Here is a 14,393-nt window from a genome sequence, read left to right on the forward strand (position 1 = left end):
GATGAGAAGCCAACCAGGCAAAAGAGTGCGGAGAGGAGCCCGGCAGGAGGGAGTGTGCGGGCCCCGAGTCAGAAAGAGCCGGTCGCGGCGTGGTCAGCGATGCCGGCACAGGACGCATGCTCCAGGTGCGGGGGCTCCATCCATACCGTGCTGTGTCCCCCTGAGGCAAAAGTGCCCAGCAACGACTGCTCCCCTTCCCACCCAGGGGGCCTCCCAGGACCACCGTGTCCCCTGTCCCAGGGTGGCCTTCCAGCCGGCAAGCGTGCATGCTGACCCCTGGAACAGCTGGACCACAGAGAAGCCACGCATGTACCCAAACACCACACCTCATCCCATCTCAGGACCAGGGCGCCGAATCTTAAATCACATACCACACCCCAAAAATGGTCTCCTCTTCTACCAGGAAACCCATTCTCATTCTGATTTTTCTTCTGGCTGATCTCGCTAGAAACTCAGGCAATGAGAAGACAGATCATGTGAGTCAGTAGGAACCATTTTCTATCCCAGGCCACCCGTTCTCTCTCCCCTTCTCTCTAGCACGCACATATGCGGACAAGGACCAGCCATAACAAGAAAGCACAGATTGCAGCCAACCCTAAAGATTCAAAATGACACACCTATTCCACACCTGTAAACATCACTCCCCCCGATCTTTACCACCAACGTGAAGCTTACACACTAACAAATGGCCATAAAATGCTGTGATACGGGTTTACGCGTAAAAGGCAGGCACCGACATATACACATACATTGATCTGAAACGAGCCAGGTATTGTCTTTGAGGTGTAGATTTTTGTCCCATTTAACAGAAAGGAACTCCGGTCCCAGTTACTAACCCAGGTAACACTGTGGCTTTGCTGTGGGGACATGTGATGCCAGCAATGGTCCCGCCCTCTGAAGGCACTTTGTTTCTCATCAAGTGACACTTTTTGCCTTTTAGTCTTATCCCTCCCACCTGAGAGCAGGAATGGTGTCATACGTCTTGGTATCCCCAGGACCCAGTGTCTCTCATACAGTAGGTGCTCAATCAATGTTCGTCAGATGAATGTCCTCCCAATGCCTAGGCTGGTGGAAAGCGAGGTGTTCAAAAGGGTCACTGGGGTTCTGGAACAGCAGTGCTCTTTCCCATGCCTCCACCTGAATTCCAGCCCTATGAGGGGGAAGACCCGCCCTGTGGCATCCTCACCTTGATGGCTCCATGCGGCAGAACTTCAAAACAGAAAAGTAGGGAATGAGCATGGATGGCCACCTTATTCTCTGAGTAAGTACAAGTTTTAAAGCATTTGCCATCCACCATCACCATCATTTTACAAAACCAAGGACCTTCTAACACCAAAAGGTAGAAAGGATATAATCTCAGAATAGAGGGCAGGTCTTTAAAGTGACTGTGAAATCTAGCGCTACAAACAACTCCCCACTCTGTCCACTCCTCTTCATTTCGCATCCGGTCATATCCAGGGTCAGAGGCTGTCCAGCGTTTAGGAGGATAGCACTGGCTTAAGTGGGGGATGGGGGCCGGGCCAGGAAGGCAGGGGGGAAGTGGGGGGCTCACAGTCAGCGGGAGACGCTGGGTTCTGACGCAGAAGAGACCTTGGGAAGGAGATGCTGGGGGTCCTGACCAGGAAGCCCACCGAAGAGAAAGTTGAACTCGAGAGCTGGGAGCCAGCCACGCTCGGATGGGATTTCACCTGGAAAGCTGAACAAGAAACCAGAAGTCTTAAAGATCCCCTCCGGACACTGAGACTCTTTCAGCTTCTCAGTTAAAGAACCGAAGACAAATTGTGTTCAAGGCTGGCTTTCAGTCAAAGCTCTAATTTTACACCGACATGGTTTTCATTTTCCAAGAGCGTGTCCTGTGAAGCCAGGGCCAAAGCGAACAGAAGACCTCACATCTTTGGCCACCTCCCCATCTCTGCCCCCACGACCACACCCGGTGAAAGCATCAACTAGAGGAGCCTGGGTGGCCAGCGCGTCACACCCCCCCACCACTACCCATCCATCCACCCTCCTCCCACCCCCATCCCCCATCACTATCCACCCATTTTTACCCTGCATACAGTGGTTCGGTGCCTTCTCTGTGCCAGGCACACGCAGCCACCAAAGGTCCCCAGCCTGTGGCCCTTTTTGTCAACCAGACGAGGTGGGAGGAAAGAGGAATTTGCTTCGAGGCTCTTCCCTGCCTCCCCTTACCCCTGGCCTCTCTCCTTGCCCCTCCGGCTCTGCCTCCTCTGAGCTGGTTCTCAGAGAGCAGCCACTACACCTAAGGGAGATGCGTAAGCACAGAAAGGGTCAGCCCAGGGGCTCTCAGCTCTGGCTGATGTTAGAATCAGCTGAGGCAGTAAAACTGCTGGAGCCCAGGCCTCCCCTAGAAACTCTGACTTCACAGCCTCGGGTGGGGCCCAGGGTTCTACTATGCAGCTCAGAGACCCTCTGGCACTAAAGGCCACCTGGGGCTACTGTGCAAAGGAATTACCTCCCAAGCCTCCGAGAAATGAGTTCTGGGCTCTCCGTGGTGCAGAGCAGAGCAGAGGAGGGCAGGGTGGTCCTGGGGATCCCGAGGCGGGCACCATCCCTCCCCTGCCATGTATACCATCCTCCACCCATTTCCCCACAGCTGCCCGGGGCTCCACACTGGTTCGTCTTAACCTGCCGGAAGATGTGCACATAAGATCATTTACTAATAATTGCATTTTCCCCCAGTGATTTTCTTTTTAGAATACAAATTTGAACTGAGTCAAGGTTATTATTCCTCTATTAAAGAGCTCCTCACTTGGGTGCTTCTCATCCAGCATGCGTTCCTGGGGGGCATTAAAATAGGGAAGAACTCCACACCTGCCTGACCAAGGGAGTGCGGCTCATGCGATGGTCACTTGTCATGTGGGATATTTCTATGTGTGCCTCAGTTTCCTTGCCTGTAAAATGGGGGAATAACAGTATCTCCCTGCTGGGGTTGGTGCGAGGATTAAAGGAAACTTGGAGCCAAGCTTGGTCCATCATGTTAGCTACCATCATCATCATCATCATCATCATCATCATCATCATCATCATCATCATCATCATCATCATCTTCATGTGTGTACAAAAAGGAGACCTGGGCTTCCCTGGTGGCGCAGTGGTTGAGAATCTGCCTGCCAATGCAGGGGACACGGGTTCGAGCCCTGGTCTGGGAAGATCCCACATGCCGCGGAGCAACTAGGCCCGTGAGCCACAATTACTGAGCCTGCGCGTCTGGAGCCTGTGCTCCGCATCAAGAGAGGCCGCGATAGTGAGAGGCCCGCGCACCGTGATGAAGAGTGGCCCCCGCTCGCCGCAACTGGAGAAAGCCCTCGCACAGAAACGAAGACCCAACACAGCCATAAATAAATAAATAATTAAAAAAAAAAAGGGGGGACCTGAAAACTGGAGCCCTGCACTGTAGCCAGAGATGGCTGTGAAGTACATATCTGATCACTTTCTCTCCCCTCTAAATAATCTCTCTATGGCTCCCCAGTGCCCTCAGGCAACGTCTTTCAAAATCTGGTCCCCGCTGACCTTGACAACCTCCTTTTGCACCACGCACCCTCACCCATCCAGCCATACCAATCAACTTCATTGGAGGGGGTGGAAATCGGCCAGCACAGGGCTAGCCCTGAAGAAAGCTTGTTCCTAAATCCCTTCAAAGCAGCAGGATGAGTTTGCACAGCATCTGTTCAGAATCTGCCTCAGGCAGTGTCCTCCAGTTTAAGGGCAAAATGCAAATGACAAATTTTGAAATTAACAGCAGCCAAGATTACTTATCAGGTTCAGGGAGCTCTTCTTTCCCTAGCCAATGCTGCCTGATGGTGTCTGCAGTGGTTCCCCAGCTGCCGTTCGTGTGTTATTGCGGGTGCCTTATCTAGGTCAACATTATTATTTTTTAGAGGATAAGATAGCAATGTTAGTTCTACACAGGATTATCAGCCTGCAATTGCAGTTACCTGTACTTGGTATTCACCGCAGAGGCAGAAAAACCTTCCAACACTTGTGAAACCAATCTGAAGCAGCATGGGGGAAGGAGGGGGCAGAGAATAGAAAAGAAAACCAGCAAAGAGCCAGGTGTAAATTATTATCCTAATTAAGTATGGGGGAGGAGTTAATGCACTAAGGTTAAAAAAAAATGCACTGTTTTCCTTTTCTTTTTTCTTTTTGCAAATTGTGTTCTTGTGTGTTTCCTGATGACTAATGCGATATATTCTTGGCTTGCAGAGCAAGAAAAGTCATCAGGGTTTCATTTGTTATGTTTATGCCAATAGAAATAAATCTCGGCCGTGGTGGAGAAGGTTGTTCACACTCCAGTCACTGTCTGGGGAAGCCGGCTGGTCGCATCCCCGGAGGGCGGGCAGAACTGATTCGGGGTAAGATACACTTTGGCTTTATTGATCACAAAGCTTCTTCTTTACTTCTGTGGGGCTGCAAATCAATAGACAGGCCCACAGACACATAATAGATTTTTTTTTTTTAGAAAATCAATTAAACAGAATATTTTTTTTGCAGACTTGAGTTTGCATGGCCGTTGTCTTGGGCATGCTACATGACAATTTTAATGTGATCTCCTTCTAAGGGCTGCCTTATCATGACCAAGTGGCAATGCCTTGTTTAAAAGGTCGAATTTGAAAGAAGAAGAGAGGATGGTCTGGGAAAAGCAGAAAGCACCCCGTTCAGCCCTGCGACCCTGACTGGACACTACAGCGTTGCTAGAAAGCCACGGTCAGCCCATTGGTCATCACGTGGACAGAATCTGTCAGCGTGCCTCCTCTCGGGCTAAAAACGTGGAACTGAAACTTCTTGGAAAGCCCAGATTGATGTCTGAATTTCCCCATTCCGAAAGCAGAAGGAAGCTCAGTGGGCATGAAGGTGAAATACGGCCGGGCTGGGGCTGCCCAGATTTGCCAGCGTGCTGCACACTCGCCCCTCTCCCCCAGGGACACAGCTGGAGTCTCAGGGATGCTGAGCTCAGGGGACAGCTTCAGCCTGGAGCCTCAGCCAACTGGCCACACACATCTGGGCTTTTTTTTTTTTAGATCACAGATACGCAAGCAAATTCCCACCATGCCACTTGTAGACAACGCGTATCTCCCCAAATCCCGGTCCTTAGCAGGCTAGGGCTGGCATCACTCTGCTCCCTGGACTTCAGCCTTCTTGCCACTTTCTTCCTGGTCTGGGATGATCCTAGATAACATCTATTTTTTAAAAAAATCCTCTTTCCACTTCTGGCAACTCTACCAAGAAGGACTCAAACTGACATGGTCACGTGGTGTGGAACCCAGCAGGATGGCCGAGCTGAAAGTACTCCAGCAACGCCGAACATAAGGAATTATATGTTCCGCATGGTACATAATAAATAACAAAGCTGTAATTCCAGAGAGGAGCCTGGTGATGACATTTAAAAATCTCCCTTAGCTTTGTTCTTGTGGTTCATGTCATCAGAACCCGAGGATGGAATCTCAGCCTGAATTTATGTCCATTTCGGGGGTGTATGTTATTTAACATTATTCCCTTTCATCCATCTCTTGTCTTGGGCTTGCCTTTTGGTAAGTCGGGCGTTCCATCTGGGTCTCGCTTCCTTCACACCCCACCCCAGGGCAGCTGGCACCCTACTCTGAGTGCCTAGGTTATGTACATTACTAAAGGAACATGATGCTTCAGCTCTGAGATTCTGAATTGAAACAGGAAAGCTGGGACAAAGTATAAAGCCCTTCTCCCTTTCTGCAGGGCCAAAAGAGAATCAGAAAGATCCCCCAAACTAATCTAAAGCAGCAGGCTGAATTTGCTTGGAGACCGACATCTGCCTGAAAACTGAGAAGCCCGTTCCCATCCACATTGAGTGTCTGTCCTGAGTGTCTGTCCGTCTGTCTGCTCCTTTGTCTCTCCGTCCCAGTGGAGAGCAGGGCTGGGTAGGGACCAAAGGGTATTGGAGCAACATGCCTTGTTTAGGGAAAGGGGAGCATTAGAAAGCAGTACAAAGTTTGAAGGCCAAGTGGAGGTTTTTCAGATCCAGTGATTTGGGGGAAATTACTGCTTCTAAGACCATGTTTTCAGTCTGGCTGGATTTCACGGTACATAATATGTGTCAGCAAAACGATGAATGACCATTGAAGGCTCAGCATTAAACCTTCCATATTTAGTTGTTCAGAAATTCAACTTGGACCCACGATATACACTGAATTCCAAGACTTTGAGGAAATATTAAAGGAAAAACAACAGCATTGCCACGATAAATAATGTGCAAAAAAGAAAGTCCATTTTGTCATCTGTTGGGACATTTCTACTTGGAGAGCCGTAATTCCAAATTTCTACCTCTCAGAGATGGTCCCAATGGGACATTAACTCATTCAATAAACACTCACTGTGGGCTGCCACTTGGGGAGTGGCTAATTCACAGGAGAAGTTCCTGCCCTCAAGCAGCATACATTCTATGGGTGAGACAGATAATAAACAAACACATATGGGTGTGACATAAACTTCATGAGCGCAGGGCTTGTCTGTGTGTTCACTGCTGAATCTTGAGTGTCAGAAGAGTGCCTGCACATAGTAGGCCCTCAGTAACTTATGGACCATAGTGGGTCTATACTGTATACGCATGTCAGGTGGTAATAACGCGTGCATGAAGGTCCTACCAGGGCCGAGCTTCAACAGCTCTGACCCTGGAGCCGGGCCAGCTTTTATAGCCCTACAAAGAGCCCCACACCCACCCTCCACACACCACTCAATCAGGCAAGTGAACCACACACATAAAGGGGCACACACACATACACATCCCTGACTTGCATCCAACTGCAATCTCCCCTCCCCTCAGACAGAACATGTTCTCCGCAAGCTTTTTCTGCCGTGCCAGGCCTCAGCCCCCAGGCCTCATTTCACATCCAGAGTGGGTGATTTTTTACCCCACACCTCATACAACAAATGTATTTGGGGTAATTTATGGTAGGCTGAATAATAGCCCCTCCAAAATATCCTAATCCCTAGAAACTATGAATGTTACCTTTTATAGCAAAAGGGACTTTTCAAAACATAGTTATACTAAAGATTTTGGGATGGGGCGATTTGCCTGGATTATCCAGGTGGGCCCTAAAATTCGTCACATGGGCCCTTATAGGAAGGAGGCAGAGGGAGACTTGGGAGTGGAGAAGGAAGCTACGTAAGGACAAAAGCAGAGGTTAGAGTGAAGTGCTCTGAAGGTGAGACAGGAGCTACAAGCCAAGGAAAGCAGGCAGCCTCTAGAAGCTGGAAAAGGCACAGGATTCTCCCCAAGAGCCTCTGGAGGAAGCGCAGCCCTGCCAACACCTTGATTTTGGCCAGGGGACACCCCATTTCAGACTTCTGGCCTCCAGAGCTGTAAAATAATAGATTTGTGTGGCAGTAAGCCCCTAAATTTGCGGTCATGTGTTACTTCAGCCCTAGGAAACTAACACTGTAATAAAATGTGTAACAGCTATTCTTTTCTTGATGGGTGATTTTAAAAAATCACTTTGAAAGAAGAATAAATGCTCATCTTAAAAAGATTATTCACATTCAGTAAAATATTTCACGTATGAACTAAAATCGGTACTCACCAAACGTAAATACTTCTTGTCACGGTTCATACTGCTTCCCTGTTTTAAATTTTAAACACTGATGTGAAGTCACACAGAATGACTGCGGTGGCTGTGCTGTCATTGTTTATTTCGAATCTGCTGTTTGAAAGCAGGAAAACGCAATTCCACGGGGGTGGGACCCACAAACTGTACCCGAAGCGATCTCCAGCGACCCCAAACCCCCTTAAGCTTATTCCCCAGATGAACAGGAGCGGCCCTCCCCGCGCGGGGAGCCAACAGCACAACTGGGCTTCTCCAAAGTGACTCCCACAAAGAAGGGGATGTTTATCAAAGGTTAAGTAATAAAAAAAAGGTGTTAATTCAAAGCTTACTTATATATTATTAAAACCCAACGGTAACAGCCATTGTTTAGAACTTAGATCAACAAAAATTGTTTTTCAGGGACATTTTTTGGGAATCACGGGTTCATGATACTAACAAAAAGCAGAGCAACTTTTGCCGGTTTTATTGCTGTTTTCGGATTTCTTACAGATAACGTGTGTCCTCGTTGCCGCTCTTGGACCTGTGGGCCTCCCACTCTGGACCCTGCGCGATTCGTCACATTCCAGGTAAAAGGAAGGCCAGGTTTCCCCCGACCCGCACCCGGGGCCAGGGGGCTGAGGGGTATTCTCAGGCAGCGCCCCGCCACACAGCGCGGTACTGAGATCCCCAGGGCGGGGTGGACAGAGGCCTGGGGGCGAAGGGACTTCCACAAAACGCCCCCAGACCCTCACTGAGTATCAGGTAGGACGCTTCCCGCTGGCCTGAGGCTGGCAGCTGGTAAGGGATTTGCAGGAAGGGCCTAGACACAACTGCACAGAGTCCAAGTGGGTCCCCGATGGGAACCTTCTCCCCGGGGACACCCCAGTCCCACTGAGCCTGGCCTCCCAGTGAGGCCTGCCCAGCCTTCGCCGCCCTTGGAACTCCCCTACCCTGGTCTTACCCACGAGGGACACCCTCAAGCAGGAACTCACCCACGAAGCTGGCAACTGGCAAGTGACTGTCTCCACAGACAGGTGCCACCCCGGAGTGACTGGCCCTGCAAAGTGGGGGGATCTGGAAGTCTCTGAGCATGTAGGGTGGAAAGATGAGGTCATCAGGAAGCAGAGAAGGAGCAGGAAGGGGAAAGAGGGTCTGGTTTTCAGAACTACCGAGCCACCCCACCTAGCACCTCTGGCCACCATCCACCTGCTCACAGCCTCCGAGGCCAGGTGGTGGCTGGTCCCTGGTCACCACGACCCGCCCTCTTCTCCCCTGACGCCCTCAGGGTGCAGCTGGCCTCCTTGTGACCTGTGAGCTCTGGAGTCTGCAGATGTGGATTCAGATCCTGCTTCTCTCAGCTGTTTGCCCTCAGGGGACGTGCTGGGCCCCCGGGGGTGGGGGGAGAGGGCACCTGGCACCAGGGCGGGCAATCGGTCATCCCCTCCCCCTTTCCTCCTCCCGGCGCATTCTATCAGAACCTCCAAAGGGCGGGGCACAGTGTCCCGAGCCCCCCACCCCTTAGAAACAGGAGCCTTTTGGTGACGCGATGATCATTTTCAGCTGTTCCCGTGGGGTTCAAGGGGTTTAGGGCCCCCACTCAAGGTGGCCGTGGGGCAGGCAGCCCCGTCCAGAGTCGGGCTGGAGTGGGAACGGGGGAGGAGAGGGGAAGGGTGCGCAGGGGAAACGAGCGCTGAGAGCGGCGGTTCCCACCCCGCCAGTATGCAAATCACTCGCCGCCGAGATAAACGATCCGGCAGGAAGGCCGGCAGGGTTCCCAGCGGGAGCCATTTGTCATTTCTATTCCCGAACGAGTGAGCAAACCCGCAAGAGCGTCCCCATCCCTCCCTCCCACCCAGGTAGCTGCACCGTCACAGGTGCCCAGAACAAAGCGGGGCATCTCCCTCACCTCCGCCTCCCCACATCCCAACAGGGGCTGGGGGCACCTCGCACAGCCTTGGACTTGGGTAGCCCAGCACCGTGCGTGGAAAAACGCTCCTCGGAGGCCAGGGCAGAGAGCGCTTTGTCTCTTGGAAGGACAATGTGAAACCACAAACCTCTTTCTTTTGGCAGTCAGCTCTCCACCTAATTGACAAGTGTGTGTCCTGTGCATGAGCTGCTAAGATTTTCCATGACGTCAGCAGAGCCCAGCATTATCTGGGCTTCACCTGGCAGGCCTGGCACCAAGTGGAGGAAGCGTGGGACCAGGTCGTGTTCCAGCAACAACTGGTGTATAGCTCGGACCCCCCAGGCTCGTTCATAAACGGCTGACGAAGGGGTAGACGGATCAATCGATCCTGGAGATTTTGAAATTGCCAGAAACCCAGTCCAAGTCACCCCACCCTTTCCTATTTGGGGCTCCTCGTCTTAAGAGCAGAGGCATGAGAACATCACATTGGACTCAGAATGCTATCTGGGAGCGAATGTCAGGCGTAGTGATTTAGGAAGCAAGAAAACAAAACGCGTTGTCACTACCAGGGGTATTGCACCACCCAGGCCGACAGGCTTCCGGTGCTGGAGACGATCCCCCGCAGTGGTGATGGGCTGGGCTGCTGCATCCCACCCCTTCCCAGAGCTCAGAGCCTGGTTCATGGTGGGGGGGGGGTCAATAAATATTTGCTGAATGAATTAACAAGCAACCAGAGAAAGCCCCTCAGAGGACCACGTAACACAGACTAAACTCTAGAAAGGGCTAAAGCTCTTTGTCACAATTAGGGATTGAACCCAAAACCTTTGTGGTTAAAGCATATGGCCCGAGGGACTTCCTTGGTGGCGCAGTGGTTAAGAATCCGCCTGCCAATGCCGGGGACACGGGTTTGCGCCCTGGTCCGGGAAGATCCCACGTGCCGCGGAGCAACTAAGCCCGTGTGCCACAACTGCTGAGCCTGCGCTCTAGAGCCCGCGAGCCACAACTACTGAAGCCCGTGCGCCTAGAGACCGTGTCCCGCAACAAGAGAAGCCACCACAATGAGAAGCCCGCGCACCGCAACGAAGAGTAGCCCCCGCTCGCCGCAACTAGAGGAAGCCCGCGCGCAGCTATGAAGACCCAACGCGGCCAAAAATAAATAAATAAATTTTAAAAACAAATAAATCAAGCATATGGCCACACTTTGGCCTTTCATTCACTTGTTCACTCACTCATACATTCATTCATTCATTCATTAGGAAATATTTATTAAGTGCCCACTGTGCTCAGCACTGGACGATGCTGATTCTCATTAGGTCGTAAGTTGCCAAGGGCAGGAGCCTTAACAGTGATCCGTGGGCTCTCCACTGTCAATGGCTAGTCATTGCCAGGAGTCCTCATGCGCCAATGCCCTGAAGCTCCGGGACAGCCCAGGATGTTGTTGGGTCCTGCTGACGTCATGGAAAATCTTAGCAGCTCACACACAGGACACGCCCTTGTCAATTAGCTGTGAGCTCACACGCCAAAAGAAAGACTTGAGGTTTCACATTGCCCTTCCAGGATACAACGAGTCTTCGCCAATAACCAGCATGACCCTGGCCACCTCTCCAGTGGAGCCCTTCTACTCCTGGTGGTAAGAAGCTGGGTGGGTTTGTCAGCTCTCATTTGAGGTCCCCATCAGAACACTCTGAGGTCAACTCGACCCACAGATCCCTTACCACCAAAATTTGGGAAAACTCCAGATTTGATCCACTTCAATTCAATGACACATTATATACCTACTACACACAAGGTACTCCATTAAAAGTTCCTGACGCTACAAGGATGACAAAAGACCTGGTCCCTTTTATTCGGGGCCTGGTGATCTGGAGGTGAAGACAACACTAGCGCCAGTACCTGTGATACAAGGCTGTGAGTTGGTGCCGTAAAAGGAGTCTAGGTATAGTCGTTCACTGAGCACATCCTCTGCCCTGGCCCCTGCACTAATCACTCTGCAGGCAGCAGGCAGGTCTTCACTTACCTGTACCAGCGCCACAAGGCAGCACTCGCTGCCTCTACTTTACAGGTGAGGATGTTGAAGCTCAAGAGGCCAAGCCACAGGCCTAAAGTCTTAAAGCTGGTGAGGCCCGTTGACCTTAACTGAACTTGGCTGCCTGGGAAACTTGATGGATCCATTGACCCAAGTTTGGGACACAGCAGGGCAGGCAAGCCATTGTCTGCTGGGCAAGGAAAGGGTGTGTGCTGATGAGATTTAAGCCTCAGGAGTGAGGTCCAGCCTGTCCCGGCAAGCTGGGCAGCCCCAGGAGTGGCCAGCCGTCTTGGGGACAGTTGAGGAATCAGGGAGGGAGGACAAAGGAGGAGGGGAGCAGTTCTTAGGGACAGAGTTCCCACTGTGCTGTGGCCAAAGTGGAGAATGGGGGGGAGCAGGGAGGAAAGCAGCGGGAGGTCAGAGAGATGGCATAGTCGTCAAACAAGGGCGGTGAGCTCTCAGAGACAGTCACAGCGCCACCACGACGGAAAGAGAAGGGAAGCAGGGTCAGCAGATGATGGTGATGGTGGAATGACTTCTTCAGCGGAAGAAGGGCTAGGACCTGGGGCGGTTGTTAGCCTGGAAGCGTCCACGGGAGGGCGCCGTCCGGGTATCTCTTCTCAGCGGGAGGTGGGTATGGGGTGGGACAGAAGTGCAGGCAGTCCTGGAGGGAGGCAGGGAGATCCAGGTTTCTGTGAATTCAAGGGAGAGGTTCGATGGCACCTTCCAGGAAAAGCTCAAGGATGTGGCAGGAAGCCCTCAGCTCAGAAGGAAAGGGGCTCGGAAGGGGCTGCCAGGAGGCTGGGATGGGGAGGTGGAGGAGGACCAAGGTGAAAGGGGGCAAAGGGAGTTCAAAACAAATCAAAACAAGACAACCGCATCTGTCCCCAGCGTCACGCCCTGCCTGTGCAGAACCTGCAGTGCAGCAGGAGGCCCCGGAGCTGGTGTGCCGGCCAGGTGTGCAACTTCTGCGTGCCCCCATCGTGCAGTGGCCACGTGCCCCCGCTCTCTGCCAACACCAGTCTAGTCGCCGGTAAGACAGTGAGCAGACAACCATGGTCACTGCCCTCTTGCAGGAAATAAACATGATGCTTTGGTAGCAGCCATGAGGAAAAATAAGCAGGCTGTGGGGAAAGCAGCAGGGGCAGGGAGTGGGGTGGGATAGAAATTTGCATCCAAGGAACTGCAGAAAGGTCTTCTTTCTTCTCAAAGGAGTCTGCTTTCTTGAGTCTCCTTCCACCTCTCCAGGGGGCGCAGGCTGGCAGACACACCCCCTCCTCTAGCGGGTTTTGAATGTGCTGAGGCTGGTGGGCTGCCGCTAAAGGAAGTCTGGTGGGGTCGCCTCTTCTCTCCCCCACCCCCCAGCCGAGCGGTCTGACCCCTGGAGTTTTATCTGAGCCTGGTCCCAGCGGGTGGCAGCGAGGCCCAGCAGGGCAAGCTGAATCCCACTGAGAACTCATTCTCTGATCCTGCCTCCCTTAGCTCTGGGAAAAAGCACCTCCCCAAGCAAAGCTTATTCTCAGCTCCAAGTTTAAAGAGGTACAGAGACAGGACCATTGTCTCTCAAGCGTCCTGACCTACAAGGAGGCTGGGTATGGAGGAGAGCCAGGCAGGGCCTGAATATAGGGGCCTCTCCAGTAAGATGCTGCCCGCACCATGCTCCCATCTGGGCTTGTGCAGGGCTCAGAGCGGGTAGGTAACCTGCTCAAGCCCCGTCCTCTCCTATGTCCCTCCTCCCCCGCCTCCCTGCTGCCCGGGCCCGACCAGCCCCGTCTCCCTCCTTCTGGACCCCATGCCTCACTCCGTTCTCTGGGCCTCCCAAAGTCTCTTCTTGCACATCTGAGGCTGTGGCCCGGCTTGGTGGAGATGATAATTACCATGTTAGCCCAGTGGCCTGAAGAAAGATTGGGGTGGGGGGTGAACAGAGAAGAGGAGGAGAGGAAGGTTCTTTATTAAATGCAGATGTTTTTAAATCACTGTAATTAACTGGAATGGATACCACGAATCACAGGCATAAAAGCTAAATGGGCTTTTGTTTTAACTGTTTGTCATATATTTAAAAGGTCATTGGAGAATATAACACACAGAGATGTTCTTCCTGTTTGCTTTTGCCAGGCAAAGGCTTCCTCTGGGCACGTGTGTGGTCACACACACACACACACACACACATACACACACACTCAGTGGGCCCGGACCAAAAGGGTCTTGACTGGAGGGGGAATGGGGCTCCATCAATGCAGCCGTGGAAGCTTCCTCAGAGGCCATGGCACTTCCTGCACCGGATGCCTCACGGCTGGTGGACATGCACAGAGGCCCTGGCCGAGCTGTTGGCCTCTGATCACCACCGCCCAGGGGCGTATCCATGGAGACTTGCTGCTCCAAACCCTTCCTGTCCCAGGAAAATTCGGGAGACAGATATTCCCCCTTTGGGGTCAGACTCCCCCTTTCTGCCTGGGATGCTGGGCCTCTTTTCCACCTGGACAAACGCCTTCCCCTTTTCCGGGCTCGGGAAGGAGGCAGGGTCAGGCTGTGACTAGGCTGGCAGAGGTGCCTCGAGAGCCTTCGAAAGGTCCCCCTGGCCAAACACCTCTTCCTGCCACCCCCTGGGTCTGGACCCAAAACACTGGGGGAAGCAGGGCCTGCAGCTTGCATGGCCCCTGGGAGCAAGCAAATAGGACAGGCAGACGCGTCTGCGGCAGCAGGGGTGAGGGGTCTCCCAGTATCTCTGGGCCAACGTGAACTGCCCTCCCAGAACTGCCCCCACGGGGCTGAACCACCGTCAACCGCATCCCTTTTCAGGAGAACCCCCCCCACCTTCTACGCCACACAGCCAACAGCTCTGAGGCTGGATGAAACTGGGGCTCTGGGGCCCGACAGCTGGGTGCCC

This window comes from Eschrichtius robustus, chromosome 20 (genome assembly GCF_028021215.1).
Source record: "Eschrichtius robustus isolate mEscRob2 chromosome 20, mEscRob2.pri, whole genome shotgun sequence".
NCBI classification, from domain to species: domain Eukaryota; kingdom Metazoa; phylum Chordata; class Mammalia; order Artiodactyla; family Eschrichtiidae; genus Eschrichtius; species Eschrichtius robustus.